General features: G+C 35.6%; 1 long non-coding RNA gene across 1 annotated transcript; it reads right to left on the bottom strand.

The window, feature by feature from the left end:
- Window positions 1-1,321: 1,321 nt before the first annotated feature.
- Window positions 1,322-8,498, bottom strand: LOC116661304. Its single transcript, XR_004317166.1, has 4 exons — window positions 8,296-8,498; window positions 5,373-5,655; window positions 1,780-1,898; window positions 1,322-1,353 (listed from the first exon to the last, which is right to left on the bottom strand). It is a non-coding gene; the product is annotated as an uncharacterized LOC116661304 (long non-coding RNA).
- Between the last annotated feature and the right edge of the window lie 5,254 nt (window positions 8,499-13,752).

Here is a 13,752-nt window from a genome sequence, read left to right as displayed (position 1 = left end):
CATCCATTCACAACCAAAGCAAAATCATCTATTACTTTATTCATTTATTTAATGAACAAAAAGTTATTGAGTGTCTACTACAGAGCTGGCACTATTCTCAGTGCTACAAGCATAACAATGAACAAAGTACTCAATAGATTCTGGTCATGGGAGATGGACAAAAACACAAAAATACGCAACTAATTACATAGCAGGTGTTCATGAATGCTATAATTTTATCTGTTAGTTTTGTTTCTCTGAGGTCAGGTTAACTAGTCTTCACAGCTAATCTCATTTCCCTACAGTTTGTTTTAGAGTAGATGTATAATTTCTCCATCCAAAGCTCCAGATTCACGAGAGCAGAGTGACCCAAACAAATACCCAAGGAGAAAGTACCTGTGTGTCATTATCCTGTTCTAGAACCTTGAAAAGATGGAATACTTCCCAACTCATTTTCTGTGCCTATCATAAACTAATCCAGACATAAATGGTGTACACAGACACACAGAGAACAAAGAAATACCCAGACCAATGTCACTTATGAATATAGATCCCAGGTCCTAAATATATTGGCAAATCAAATCCAGAAATGTATTTAAAGAGCCAACCATCATGTGCTAGTACAACTTATTCTAAAAATGTCAAGTTGGTTGAACAACAGGAAACTTGGTAGACTATTTCAATAGATCACCAAGATAAAGGAGAAAAAACTCTATGACTAACATGCTCCCAAAAACACTTCTTAAAATTTAACAGCTATTTTAAAAAAAGAAAAAAAAACCTTTCATAATCTAAAAATAGAGATTTCTTAATGTGATTAAAGTTACATTTTTTAAAAATCCAAATATCAAAAAAAAAATAAAATAATCTATAGAATTAATGCTCTTAATTTTCCTCTAAAAAGAGGATACTGTTTGTTACTTTTCAGCATAGAGTTGGCAGTTCTATCCAGCACAATGAGGAAATAGTAAATATGGGGGAAAGGAGACAAAATGGTTATTATCTACAAATGCTATTTTTCTATAGCTGTATTACTTACATTATTAGCATGCATAAAGCCATTCAGTAAGGTGGCCGAATAAAAGATAAACGTAACAAAAGCAATAATTCCAAACAGTGAAAATAGTAGCTCACACATGTTTAATATAGTATATAACAGGCAACTTTTTTTTAATGTTTTTTAGGTTTACAACATTTCATCCTCTAAGAAACTTCATGAGGTAAATATCATTAATAACTTCTAACATGGTAGAAATATAGTCCTTTTCACAAGTAAAAAAAGGGGAAAAAAGGAATGCAAAGAAGAATAAAACTAAAAGAGAATGTATAATACTTACATGATGAATTCTCTATTTCTTTACTGAAGCTTTTAAGCTTTGAATATATGGACAAAAATGAACAGAAAGAGTCAATGTTCAGATTGTTATCTGTATTATCTGTAATTATTGTTCAAATTAATCTGAAGGTAAATGTAATGGCAATTTAAAATCCCAACAAAGACAGTTTAATTGAATATGGACAGTCTGCTCTGGAAAAGAAAATATGCAAAAATAATTGAGAAATTTTTAGGTAAAATAGCAAGAAAATATCTTATGAATTAAATCATACTAAAAAATAAGTAAATACTATTTTACTAGAACTGGGTTGATATATTCATTAATAGAATAAATTTTTGAGTGTAGAAATTGAGTACATAGAAATTTGTTTTATTGTGAGTATAAAATTTTTAGCATGTGCGATATATCTTTAAATTGCATTGATACTATTAGAAAGTCATTAAACAATAAATTATGTTTGTACCTCATACCATGAAGAAAAATGAATTATAGATGTTAAAAATCAGCATGAAAATTAAACTTCAGGATCAAGCTGACACATAAATGGGAATCTTCCAAGTAATCTTGGGGAGGAGAGTCTTCCTAGGTAAAAAGCAAAAGGACAAAGAAAAAATACATATAGAAGAAAAATCCAATAATTTTCATAATTGAACTTGGTGCTGATTATGTTAGTCCCACGGAACCATTCCCCTTAGATGTATGTACGCATTTCTAGATTTATTAATGGCAAAGTGAGAATCAGTATACAAATGGATCATTTTCAATCAGAATTGTGGTATTCATTTTACCTCTAATTATAATCCAATTCACTAATAAAGGAATTAAAGTTTTAGCAGAAACACATGTTTTTAAGTTGGAATTACTTCTGGATACTTTCATGTGCTAATATGGAAATTTATCATGGAAGACTGGTGGATTTTTTTTAAAAAGCAAATGGTATTCTAATCTCACAAAGCACATGTTTTCAAACAGCTAACAGATTTAAACTGCATTGAGGTGCTCGAGCATTTGCACATTATGTTGGGGTTAGGTAAGGAATCTAAAGGGATTATTTTACAGGAAAAAAAAAAAAAGACAGCTGATTGCTAAGTTCTATCTTTTTTCTGTTCTCAAAGCACTTTATGCAATTCATCATGGCACAAATACCACAGATAACATTCCCAGCCAGAGATTAGAAGCAATTTCTCTGCAATCACAAATGCTCCAAAACCTCTTCCAAAGAAATTATTCAAACCTGGGCATTTACTCTAACCACATGTTGAAGATGTTACAATAAGTGTGGCTACTATACACAACTTCCATTAATATGAATAGTGGCTACCATCCAAAAACTTCTATTAACCCACAATCAAGTATTTTTTGGCTACAGTATATGAATCATAGAACTAATAATTGCTCAGTTCATCAATTTATATTCTAACAGTTCACTCATTACATGTAACATCAGGTTCCCTAAACAGATTTTTTTTTGGTATGAGTGATTACTTTTGATGAACTGGTTGTTTATCTGAATAAGTATGCGAAACAGACCACTGTGTAACAAAAGGACTCCAGCATTATTTGTTCTGGGAGGGCCGTTTTTAGTCTACACCTATTCATGATTATAGTTTTTGGCTAATAGCCTCTTGGAAGTCTTTGCTTAAAATTTAACAAATCATATCTGAATACTGAACACTAACCTACTCTACAAACCGCAACTAATCTGAATTCTTATCTTTTCCTTTCTTTCCTTTTCTATTCGTCTCTTCTCTTTTTCCTGTCCTCCCCTTTCCTCTCGTTTGCTTTCTTTTTTCCTTTCCTCTTGGATGCTTTTAGGTAAAGATCAGCATTGTTCTAACGTTTCACAATGTTATTCTTTGGTGCATGTTATTGTTTTCATTCACTGTGCTGGTGTTCACTTGGCCCTCTAAATGTGGAGATTTCTGTTACTCAGTTCTGGAAATTTTATTGTAGTTTTCCTTTACCAATTTATTCAGTGCTATCTTATGTGTTCTTTCTGGCTGAAACTCACATTAATTGGATTTTGAACCTACAAGATTGATTCCCAATGAATCTGACATTTTCTCTCCCATTGACCTACTCTATGTCTTTAACTTCTCCTTTATGGGCTATTTCCTTGACTGTGTCTTAAAATTATATAATATACAATTATATATAGTATTGTATTGGTATTGTAATAAAATTTATATGTCAATTTCAATTTAGAGAAAAATACAAAGTTTGATAAATTCTGCAATAGAATTTGAACTGTATAAAGTCCTTATCATAATAAACTTCACCTTTGTGAACCAGTATTGTTCCATGTTACAATAAATATTAACATATTTATAATATATGATTTTTTGATATGAGATATGTGTGTATAATTTGCCTTTGAATAAGGTAAAGACGTTTATATCATTTCCAAGCAATTTAAAAACTCAGTTGACATCATTAATAGAATTGACCTATGACAGATATGCCTTTGTAATTCTAAATCACTTTTAGAGCAAGCTTTGAAAGATAATCTTTCACTTGGGTATCATATTCTAAAGAAATGTTTTATTCAATATGTAATGTTAGTAATTAAATAAATTACATGGGCTTTTTGGGGGGGAAAAGAAAAATGATGAATACCTCAACAATTTTCAAAGGTTTTCAAAGCATATGTGAGACTAAATAATTGAATGGCTTTGCTAATTTTTCTCAGCATGTATACATATAATTGCAATTATCTTTTCAAGGTAATGATTCAGTATTTATTTTACTCCTTTAAATTATTCTTGAGGTGTTTATTGTTTCATAAGGTTTTAGTTTCCCACTACATTGAAAATAGTTAAAACATAATTGCCAATAGTAATTACAACTCAGCTAATCACCCTTTTTGTGTCCTCTAAAAATTTACGTCAGTCCTTCCACAGACACTAGAGATTTGCTTTGAAGCTACTGTAATAGCTTTAGTTTTTCTCAAAAGTTGTAAGTAGGCTAAAATTTTAGTGAGCTCTTTCTTAATCACTTGAAGTTGGTCAGTAGCTACAGTAGAAACAAAAGTGACTGTAATCTTCAAAAACAGCCTTCCTTCTGTAACACAGCTGCTTCAATAGGAAACCAGCACATGGTTTCCCTCAGTGAGTGAGTGTTCTGCAGAAATAGTGAGCTTAAAAGGCTGAGCAATGCGGATGTGCGAAAGACGCGTTACTCCTATTTTCTCAACTCCTTCCATTACATTCTAGAAATAAATATTCCAAAATTAAATTTTCAAAATTAAAACTTAAATATATACACATACAACTGATACAACTGAAATATATATAGAAAACTGAAATAAATAAATAAATATATATAAACACACACACATACACACACACACACATACACACACACACACACACACACACACACCAGGTCCTACAGGTTCTGTTTCTCTGGAAAACCCTCACTAATACAATTTCCAAGAAGAAAATGTATTCTCTCTAATAGAACATTTGAGCTGTGATTTGCTCAGGGTTACACAGGGAGTAAGTATTGAAGCCAGGCTGGCACAAAGCCTGCAGTCTTTCCACCACGGGCACATGGCCACCCATCACAGGGCTCTCCTTTCCCTGCATCTCGGTCCTTATGTAAAACAGATTCTCCCCTCTCTGATTTTTTTTTTTTGCAAGATTCTGATCACTTGTGCTTTAACCTCAATAATATTATTTAACAGGCTTATGATACATATATAAATTTGGCTTTTTATTTCCTTTTACCCCATCTCCTTGTCTATTTTTTAAAAAACTTGACCCTTTTAAGGTACCCTCTTTTTATATTCATAAACATAAAGCCACAGCGAATTTTTTAGGTATCCCTCTATTTTCTTTCTCATTTGGGGTAAAATTGATTTTTTTTTTCGGTTTGACTTTATGCCAAGTCTTTTCTTCTGCGATTTTTCACTACTCTAAGACTCTGCAATGGCTCCCTTACATTTCAGCCAGTTCTGTATTACAGAGAAAGCTATGTCTTGCTTTAGTTTGCTATTGCTGCAAACTAACTACCACAAACTTCACGACTCGAAGCAACACATATTTATTATCTCACGGTTTCTAGATGTCAGAAGTCCGCGCGACACTGTTCAGCTGGAAGTTCTGGTCCAGGGTCTCACCAGGCTGCCATCTCGGTGTCAGCTGTGGCTGCGATCTTCTCTGAAGTCCTACTAGTGAAAGAAGTATTTCCACTCTCCTCGTGTCTACAGGACTCTGGTAACATTTTGTTTTTCCCTTTTGGTTGTCAGCAGTAGCCTCTCTCAGCTCTTGGAGGCTACTTGGAGTTCCTTGCCACATAGACTTGTCCATATCCCCTTGCAAAACATGGAAGTTTACTTCTGAAAGCCAGAAATAAAGAGCTGTCTCTCTAGTGCATGCTGGCACCCGATCATTCTTGGGGGGGGGGGTGTATCTTTTACATATATTTATCTTGTAATTACAGGACAGTTATTGCATCATTTTTGCTGTATTCTAGTGGTTAGAAACAAGTCACAGTTGCTGCCTGCACTCGAGGGGAAGGGTTTATACCAGGGTGTGGCTCATTGGAGATCATCCTACAGCATGTCTGTCACATGCCCTCTTTATTTGATGCTTCTCCTGAACAAAATGTCTTTATTTTGTTTGATTTACAGATGCAAGTATTAATAGTGATGGTAAGATCTCATTTCACATTAATAGATAAGCACGTGTGGACACAGCTATTGTTTGATCGGGGTGTTCTGAGTCAGAGTGCTCCACATAATCCTATTGGCCAGTTATGTCTTGGAATTTTTATCCTAAGGAAGTGAATTAATAAGCCAGCATTTGGAAAATGAAGTGTTTTTACTTGCATTGTTTTATTGGCTAGGGTCAGGAAGCAACCCACCCTAGCCATGAGATGCTCCAGTGAGAAAACTATGTGCTAGCTTCTTGTTCTTTCCCACTGGGTAAGTCACCTATTTTGAAAATAAAAGAGCAGAGCTGACTTCATTTCAAAGGTTCAAGAAATATATATTGATTGCCTACTGTGGGCCAGACACCACTCTAGGGCACTGGGAGTAAGAAAGGAAAACAAACAAAATCATCCATCCTCTGGCCTTTGAGGAAGCCTTAATATTTATGTATCAAGTAGAAACTGATATAAGCACAGAGTGCCATGGATCCAGAGATAAGAGAAACCTCACTAAATTCTAAACGGATAGAATAATAGGCTGAATAATTCCTCCCTCCCCCCTCAAATATCAGGTCCCAATTAATTTCTGGAACATGTAAATGTCAAATTATATAGGAAAAGGGTGCCTGCAGATGAGATTAATGTAAGGCTCTAGAGATGGGAGATTATCCTAGTTATTAGGGTTGGCCCTAAATGCAATCACAAGTAGCCTTATTAGAAGGAAGCAAAGGGATATTTGACAGAAGATGAGAAGACAATGTGGGCACAGAAGCAGAAATCGGAGTAATGCAAACACAAGCCAGGGAAGGCTGGTGGCCACCAGAAGCTGGAAGAAGCAAGGAATGGGCCCTCCCCTAGTGACTCTGGCGGGGCAGGACTGGCGGACACCTTGATTTCGACCCAGTGAAGCTGACATTGGACTTCTGACCTCAGGAACTATAAAAAAAATACATGCATGTGGTTTTGTGCCACAGCATTTGTAGTAATTGTTCATAGAACCCACAGGAAAGTATTACAGACAGAGAGAAAAGCTTGAGCAGAGCCGTGAAAATAGGAAGCAGATGAGAGGCACTGGGCACTGAGATACCTCTGTGTTAGTTGAGAGCAAAGAATGAGTGAAATTGGTGGGAACTGAGGGTCATTTAAAAGGCAAGGAGAAATCATGGTAGCCTTACATGGCATGCTAAAGACATTATCCTGTTGGCATAAAGAGTCATCAAGAATTTTTAAGTAGGAAAGTAATGCTTTATTATTTATTTATTATCATGTATTATTTATTATTATTATTTATTATTTATACTCCACTCTGGAAAGTAATATAAAATATAGTTTGGGGGTAGCACAATAAAGGAGGTAAGAGCAGCTGAAGTAGAAGCAGGAACACATATTAAAAGACTATCCGGTACTCTCAGAGTTTCTGAGTTAGAGTAGCAAGATCAAGGTGAAATTGCTTTGAGAATTACGTAGCCAATAAAAATCAGAAAATCTGGAGACGCTGTTTGAAAAAGGGAGAGTACACCTCAGATGAGCAGCAAATTCTGACTTAAATGATTAGGTTGATAGTGATGTCATTTAACTGAGTGTTTGCTGTTGTTTCATTTCACTGTGAGAAGCAGTGTGAAGGAGCAGATGCTTCCATTAACAGACACGGTAAAGATACCCTGGGGCCGGCAGACAGTTGGCCATGCAAGTCTAAGGCCAGCCAGAGAAGAGGCTGAGCTGGTGGGACACACAGTTCGTCTTATCGATTCATTTTCAGTGCAGAGTTCAGTTTTTTTTTTTATGACAGGGACTTCAAATTGATGTGTGAAAGATTTTTCTTTTTTGAAAAAAACATCTACTTTGATCTCTGGAGAAGAGAGAAAGCTGTTCACATAGACTTTTCCGCATTTGGTTTCTTAGGTTTCTTAAGCCAAAGTGCTTAGATATTATGGAAATCCTAAAAAACATGTGAAGTAAAATATTTCTGCTTATTTTAACAACTCCATAAATAGGCATTATAGATCGTATTTTTCCCAGTTTGTAGGCAGGCATGCTGAGACCCAGAGGGGATTTTAAGTATGCAACCCAGAGAAATATTCTAAGTAAGCAGAAGTTAGAATTTAAGCTAAGTTTCTTTGATATATAGTCCCAGTGTTCTTTCTCCTCCACCATATGCCTCTTGGCTTTAAGACATTTCTTCTCAAAACTAAATGATCCTTGTTCTTAACGCTTGTTGAAGCTGATTTTTTATCAGCTTGTAGTGCTATGTAACAAAATAAAAAAAGTTACAGAAATAAATTTTAAAAACAAGGAACAGTCCTATAACATACAACATGGCACTTACCATATAGCAGGTGTTCCAACTGTCATTTATTGATTGTTGTCTGACAATTCTGAGTGTTCACAATCAAACCAAAGTTAATTGCTGAATTTTTATTTTAATAGACGAGATGTATGTAGCCAACTTATTATTACAACTTCCATTACAGAGAGATCCTTTGTTTCTGATAGACTTATTATTTATTTACCTAAGCAAATATTTGTGCTCTGTCATGCTAATAATTAAGTTCTTCCCAAAGGAACTCCAGCTGAGAACAGAAACCTTCCCATGAGAATCTGAAACAGAGTTTCCTTTTGCAAATCTCTGCAATCTCCTGGTCCTTATTCTTAGACTTGTTTTCCTTATTCAGTGACGACATTGTTTAGTTAGGTTCCATACGAGTTGCAAAGGGAACTGGATCTTTTTACAGGAATCTTTGAAAATACAGTCACAAAAAGTGTATCTGATCAAGGAACAACATTGACAATTGTCTTCCTCAAGAGCAAAAGGTTTTTATACATTTCCAGTGTGTTGTTTCGTTTTCTGCCCTATACGGTCACATTTTAAAAAACCATTTCTACCACGAGCTCGGATTTGTTCCCACTCTTCCCTGTCCACCAGATTTAATATGGTCACAGTGACCATTTGGGGAATGAGAGTTGAACAGAAGCGCTCCACTGGACTTTAGGCCTGGACAAGCCAGCTATTCCTCAGGGACTCGTCTCTGTGGCTGGGCTGCCCATACCCACCTCCATCCCAGCCAAGCACACCCCCCCAGTCTGGAGCACTTATTCTTTACAAGTAAGCTTTAATATTTCAATCAAGTCTTGCTGAATCTGAACAGAATGAATACATAGAAATAAAAGGTGTTCAAAGATATTCAGGACACCATAGATGGTAATAACTCTGGGGCTAATCAGTGGTAAAGAAAATGAATGAGGAATTCTGAGAGATATTTGTGACAATTTGCAGAAACAGAATGGATTAAGGACGATAAAAAGTTTTCGGGTCTATAATACTGGGATACTAACTTCCTCACTAACAGGAGTGGGAAAATTGAGAAGAAAAGATAATTTGAATTCAAGATATACTATATTTGAGAGTAAGCTGATTATTTAAATAGCTATTAACTTTATTAAGTAAGAAATACGTTGCATAGGATTTCAGCGATAGTACTCCGTTTTAGAAAAGGGAAAACAGGAGTGTCTGGATGTGAATATGAATTCGGCTCCTAGATAATCCCTATGGAGAGATGGGCTCTGTTTTATTTTTTAAAACTGTATTTATTTTTAACCTTTTGGATGTAACGATTCCTCTTACAGTGCCCATGTAGCTCTTATTTACTAGCCCTTGAAGTCCTTTCCCAGCAGGTTGGGTTCTGGTAAAGCAGTTTCCTCCTGAGGGCAGGCCTTGGTCAGAACAGGGTGATCTGGCATATTTCAAAATGGTTCCTTGTCCTTTCCCCTTGCCAGAAGGTTTTGTTTTGTTTTGTTTTTCCTCTGATACACACTGTAAGCATCTCGTAGAGCTCCTGGAGGTAAAACTCACAGAAGTATAGGAGCCTCCCTGTGACTGATCCCCCTGGAGATGTTAACTCACACTTGTCTGCAGGGAGCCTCCAGCAACTCGCCCCCCACTGCTCAGGTCTTTCTCTCCCGGCGCTGGTTCCCTCAGAGGTTCATGCTTGTGGGCTTCTGCTCTGGTAAGCTGTGAGTCTCTATACATGCCTGTCTGTCTCTCTAACTTTGGTGCAGTGGCTTGCCCTGTGACCTCCCTTTTCTGATAGATCTAAGAAAATCTGTTGATATTTTAGTTTATTCAGCGTGTTACTTGTTAGGAGTGAGTGAGTGGTGACTTCAAAGCTTCTTGTATACACACCAGACCCCATGTTTCATTTTTAAGGCAAAAGCATTGGTATTAGAAATCTATGCAGCACGCTGGTTGAAATGCACAGGGCAATTATTATTATACTTATTTTACAGATGATAAGACGTCTGGGAGGGATTAAATAATTAGCCCATGATTATATAGCCACCATTGGCAAATCCATGCTTTCAACAGCTTTGGCATTAATATTGCACTTCAGACTTTCTTAGAAAAGGGAAAGCACACTGAGGGAATTTCCAGCATTTCTGAAGCTGAAATACACATTTTTAGAGAGTTGGCATCTTGTAAGTCACTAATAAAGAACTCAAGTGCATTTAAGTATTAGGCAGGTAACATAAATGTGTGAAATGATAAGAAGTGAACCAAGATAAAACAAAAGTGGGTTCTACATGGTGGTTAACTGAAGAGTGAATGCCTACCCTCATTTAAACGTGTTTAAGCATGAAGTTAGAAAAAATAAGCTAAAATTATCTGGCTGGACCTGTGCCCCAAATCACTAGCTTTTAAAACCTCCTTGTAAGTGATCAGATTTTAATTTGGGGGGTGAATTTTTTTTTAAGCTTTAAAACGACATAAAACATAATTAGATTATGATTTTCAACCATCTTGAATGCACCCAAATGTAAGAAATGAAGATTTATGTCCTCAAACTATTCTATTGGTTCAAATCCAGGACTAAAATATCTCACAGAGAAAACCAAAAAAGAAAGCGAATACATTACCAAAAATAAAGCTGAAGATAAATTGTTAAGGCAAGCTAAAAATAAACATATGGGAACCAAACAAATACACTTATCATGAAAGGAATCTGATTGTAGGACTAATACCTCTTTAAAATATTTTGTTAGGTAAAAATACAACATGAGCTCTTGCAAACCCTACATCATTTAAACCTCATGAGAAGCGTGTCAGTAATAGAGTTTTTTTTCCCCCTTAATCCTCAAAAATCACATGGTATTATTATCATCAGTTTTTACAGTCCAAGTAACTTTTTTTAGATTTATCCTTATATAAATGTTCACCATTGCCTCTTAAATTTCAGACCTTTCCTATAGAATAATTTCCTTTTCTTGAAATTACATCTTTATAAGTTCTTTAGTGACAATCTATTGGGAGTAAACTCTACGCTCATTATGTCTGAAGGTCTGAAATTGTCTTTAAATATCTCTTGTTCATTAGAGAGAATTTCTTTGAACATATTAGTTGGTATATGTATTTGCTCTCTGAAATGATTTTACTGTTTTATTCTGCCTTCCACTGTTGCTATCGCTCCTGTCAGACTTTGAAGGCAATCTCATTTGCTTTCTGGCTTTTTTTTTCCTCTAGGATCTTTATCTTGTATTTGTTATTCTTCAGTTTTATGATAATGTATTTATCTGTGAATTTTGTTTTACTTCTTAAGTTTGGGGTGTCTGTGTTTTTATTCAATTAGGTGAAGTCCTCAGCTAATGTTTATTTAATAACAGCCTCTCAACTTTCTATTTTATTTTTCTGGAACACCACTGGATATATGTAAATGTCCTCTTTAGACGTACTACAGTGTTTAACCTCTTTTTCACGCATTTCTCTTTTCATCTTTGCAGAACATGCAGCTTTGTGTCACTCCTTCAGATCTATATTCCAGCTCACTAATTTTCTCTTCAGCTTCTACTTATCCGCTTCATTAAATTATATGCAATATGAAAAATGGATGATTTATGAGATGTTAGTAAAGATGCTACCTGTAGGATTTAAGGAAAATAAGGAATGGTGCAGTACCTTAGGGGGAAAAAAATCAGCTGGGAACAGTTACTATACCTAAACCTGAAGGCATAAGAGGAGAGAGTGAAGCTGGAAAGAAAGCTGCCTGGACAGCACCACCTAAGAAGATTTCTGATTTTCGTAGAAAGATATAGCCAAGCCTAAGTGAGCCAGCAGAAAAAGAGACTGGAAAACAATACCTCAGCCTCATTCTCCTGCCACCCTCCAATTTACTATAACTTACTACAACAGGTCTTATTAGCATAACCCAAGCAAAAGCCAGGGTGGCAAGGATGCAAGTCAGTACAATCCATCCTAGTCAACATTTCAAGGCACAGAACAAAGTAGAAGAAAATGGAGAGGCAAAGAGAAAACACCCAGCACGATGGCCGCGTTATGATTCTCTTGTCTTTGTAGTATTTCTGATTAAAGCTCTCTATAGGATCACTTTTTAGATTGTTCTCTTCAAAGGAACAAAAAAACCAAGAAGAAGCAAGTGCTGCCACTCACAGTATCGTATGTCAGGACGGAGGTCTTCAGAAATGTCTTAGTCATTCAACACGGAGATCTGATACAGTCTAAGTGTTGTCACTCACCATTGAAGTCAAGAAGTTCACTGAAGCACTGGGTTAAAGTAGATATTAGATTTATTAATTAAGGCATTCAGCTTTGGAGTGGATGTGGCTAAATTTTCTTTTGCAGAAAGATAAAAGTGTAACACTCACCTGTTTCATCTTTATTTTTATTCATTCCTTCAGTTGCAATTATCATCATGGTCATCATCATCAAAACCTCTGTGTGTGACTGAATTTACAGTTAAGAAAAGCATTTCAACACTTTTTCACGTAAGAAAATCTAAAATAATGTTAGATAAAAATCAAGATCATTAATTTTATTCTCTGACCTTAATTCTAGTTTGTGGCAGTACACTAGTTTAAATGCATAATCTTTAAATAGTCTCAGTGCAGCTTCCTAAAGCCTAAAAATCTGGGCTCTTGAAATTAATTGCTCTTTCTTGGTCATTTTAAACTCTGATCCAAATAAACAATTTAAATCTATCTGTGAAGGGATAATTATGCCAATTAGATTTAGTTGATCTAAAAAATTAGAGCCCAGAAAATTAGTTTTTATATACGGCTATTCAAATGTTTTATAATTTTTAGAGTTTATATTAAGTTATCTTGAGTATTTTAACTTCATTTTTGTCAGAATAGAGGACTAAGAGTCTATGGTTTTCACAAGAGGCTCTCTCTTTAATGCCCTACTCCAGCTTAGTGGGAGAGCCAAAGAGCATGAGTAAATTCCAGAATCCGTCGTTTCAAAGTCCTACTGTAAACATATCTGATACTTAATTGCACCTTGCCCTTTCTCCTGCCTGTTTCGCATCAGCCCCCCACGCCACCCACTTCCTCTTTCCTGCATCCTGCTGACTTTTTTAAAACACTTCTGCTTCTGGCCTTGGCTCTGGTATATATAATTTCTGACCCAGTTCTCACCTTCTGGTTCACAGTTTGTCCTTATTCAAACTTTGCTCACATTTGAAACAAATTCCCAATTAATTTACTTATCAGGTTTGGCCTTTGGCAAGTCTCCTAAGTTCTTAGCACGGCTTTTGTGAATACAGATCACCATGTTTAGGACCAAAACCTCTCCCAGCTTTAAGTCTAATAGATTCAGATTTTCAACATTATCAAATCCTCTATTACATAGATTAACAAGACTTGGAAAACAAATAAAAACTGTTAATGTCATTTCAAATTGGCAACCTGCCTGTGCTAGAGAACGTATCTGACCTGTGGGTGGAAAATCAGCACACAGAAAATATGCTGGTAAAGCTGACCTTTTATATAGCAG

Source organism: Camelus ferus, chromosome 34 (assembly GCF_009834535.1).
Source record: "Camelus ferus isolate YT-003-E chromosome 34, BCGSAC_Cfer_1.0, whole genome shotgun sequence".
NCBI lineage: Eukaryota > Metazoa > Chordata > Mammalia > Artiodactyla > Camelidae > Camelus > Camelus ferus.
The sequence above is the reverse complement of the archived record's forward strand: the minus strand, read 5'-3'. Positions and strand labels throughout refer to the sequence as shown.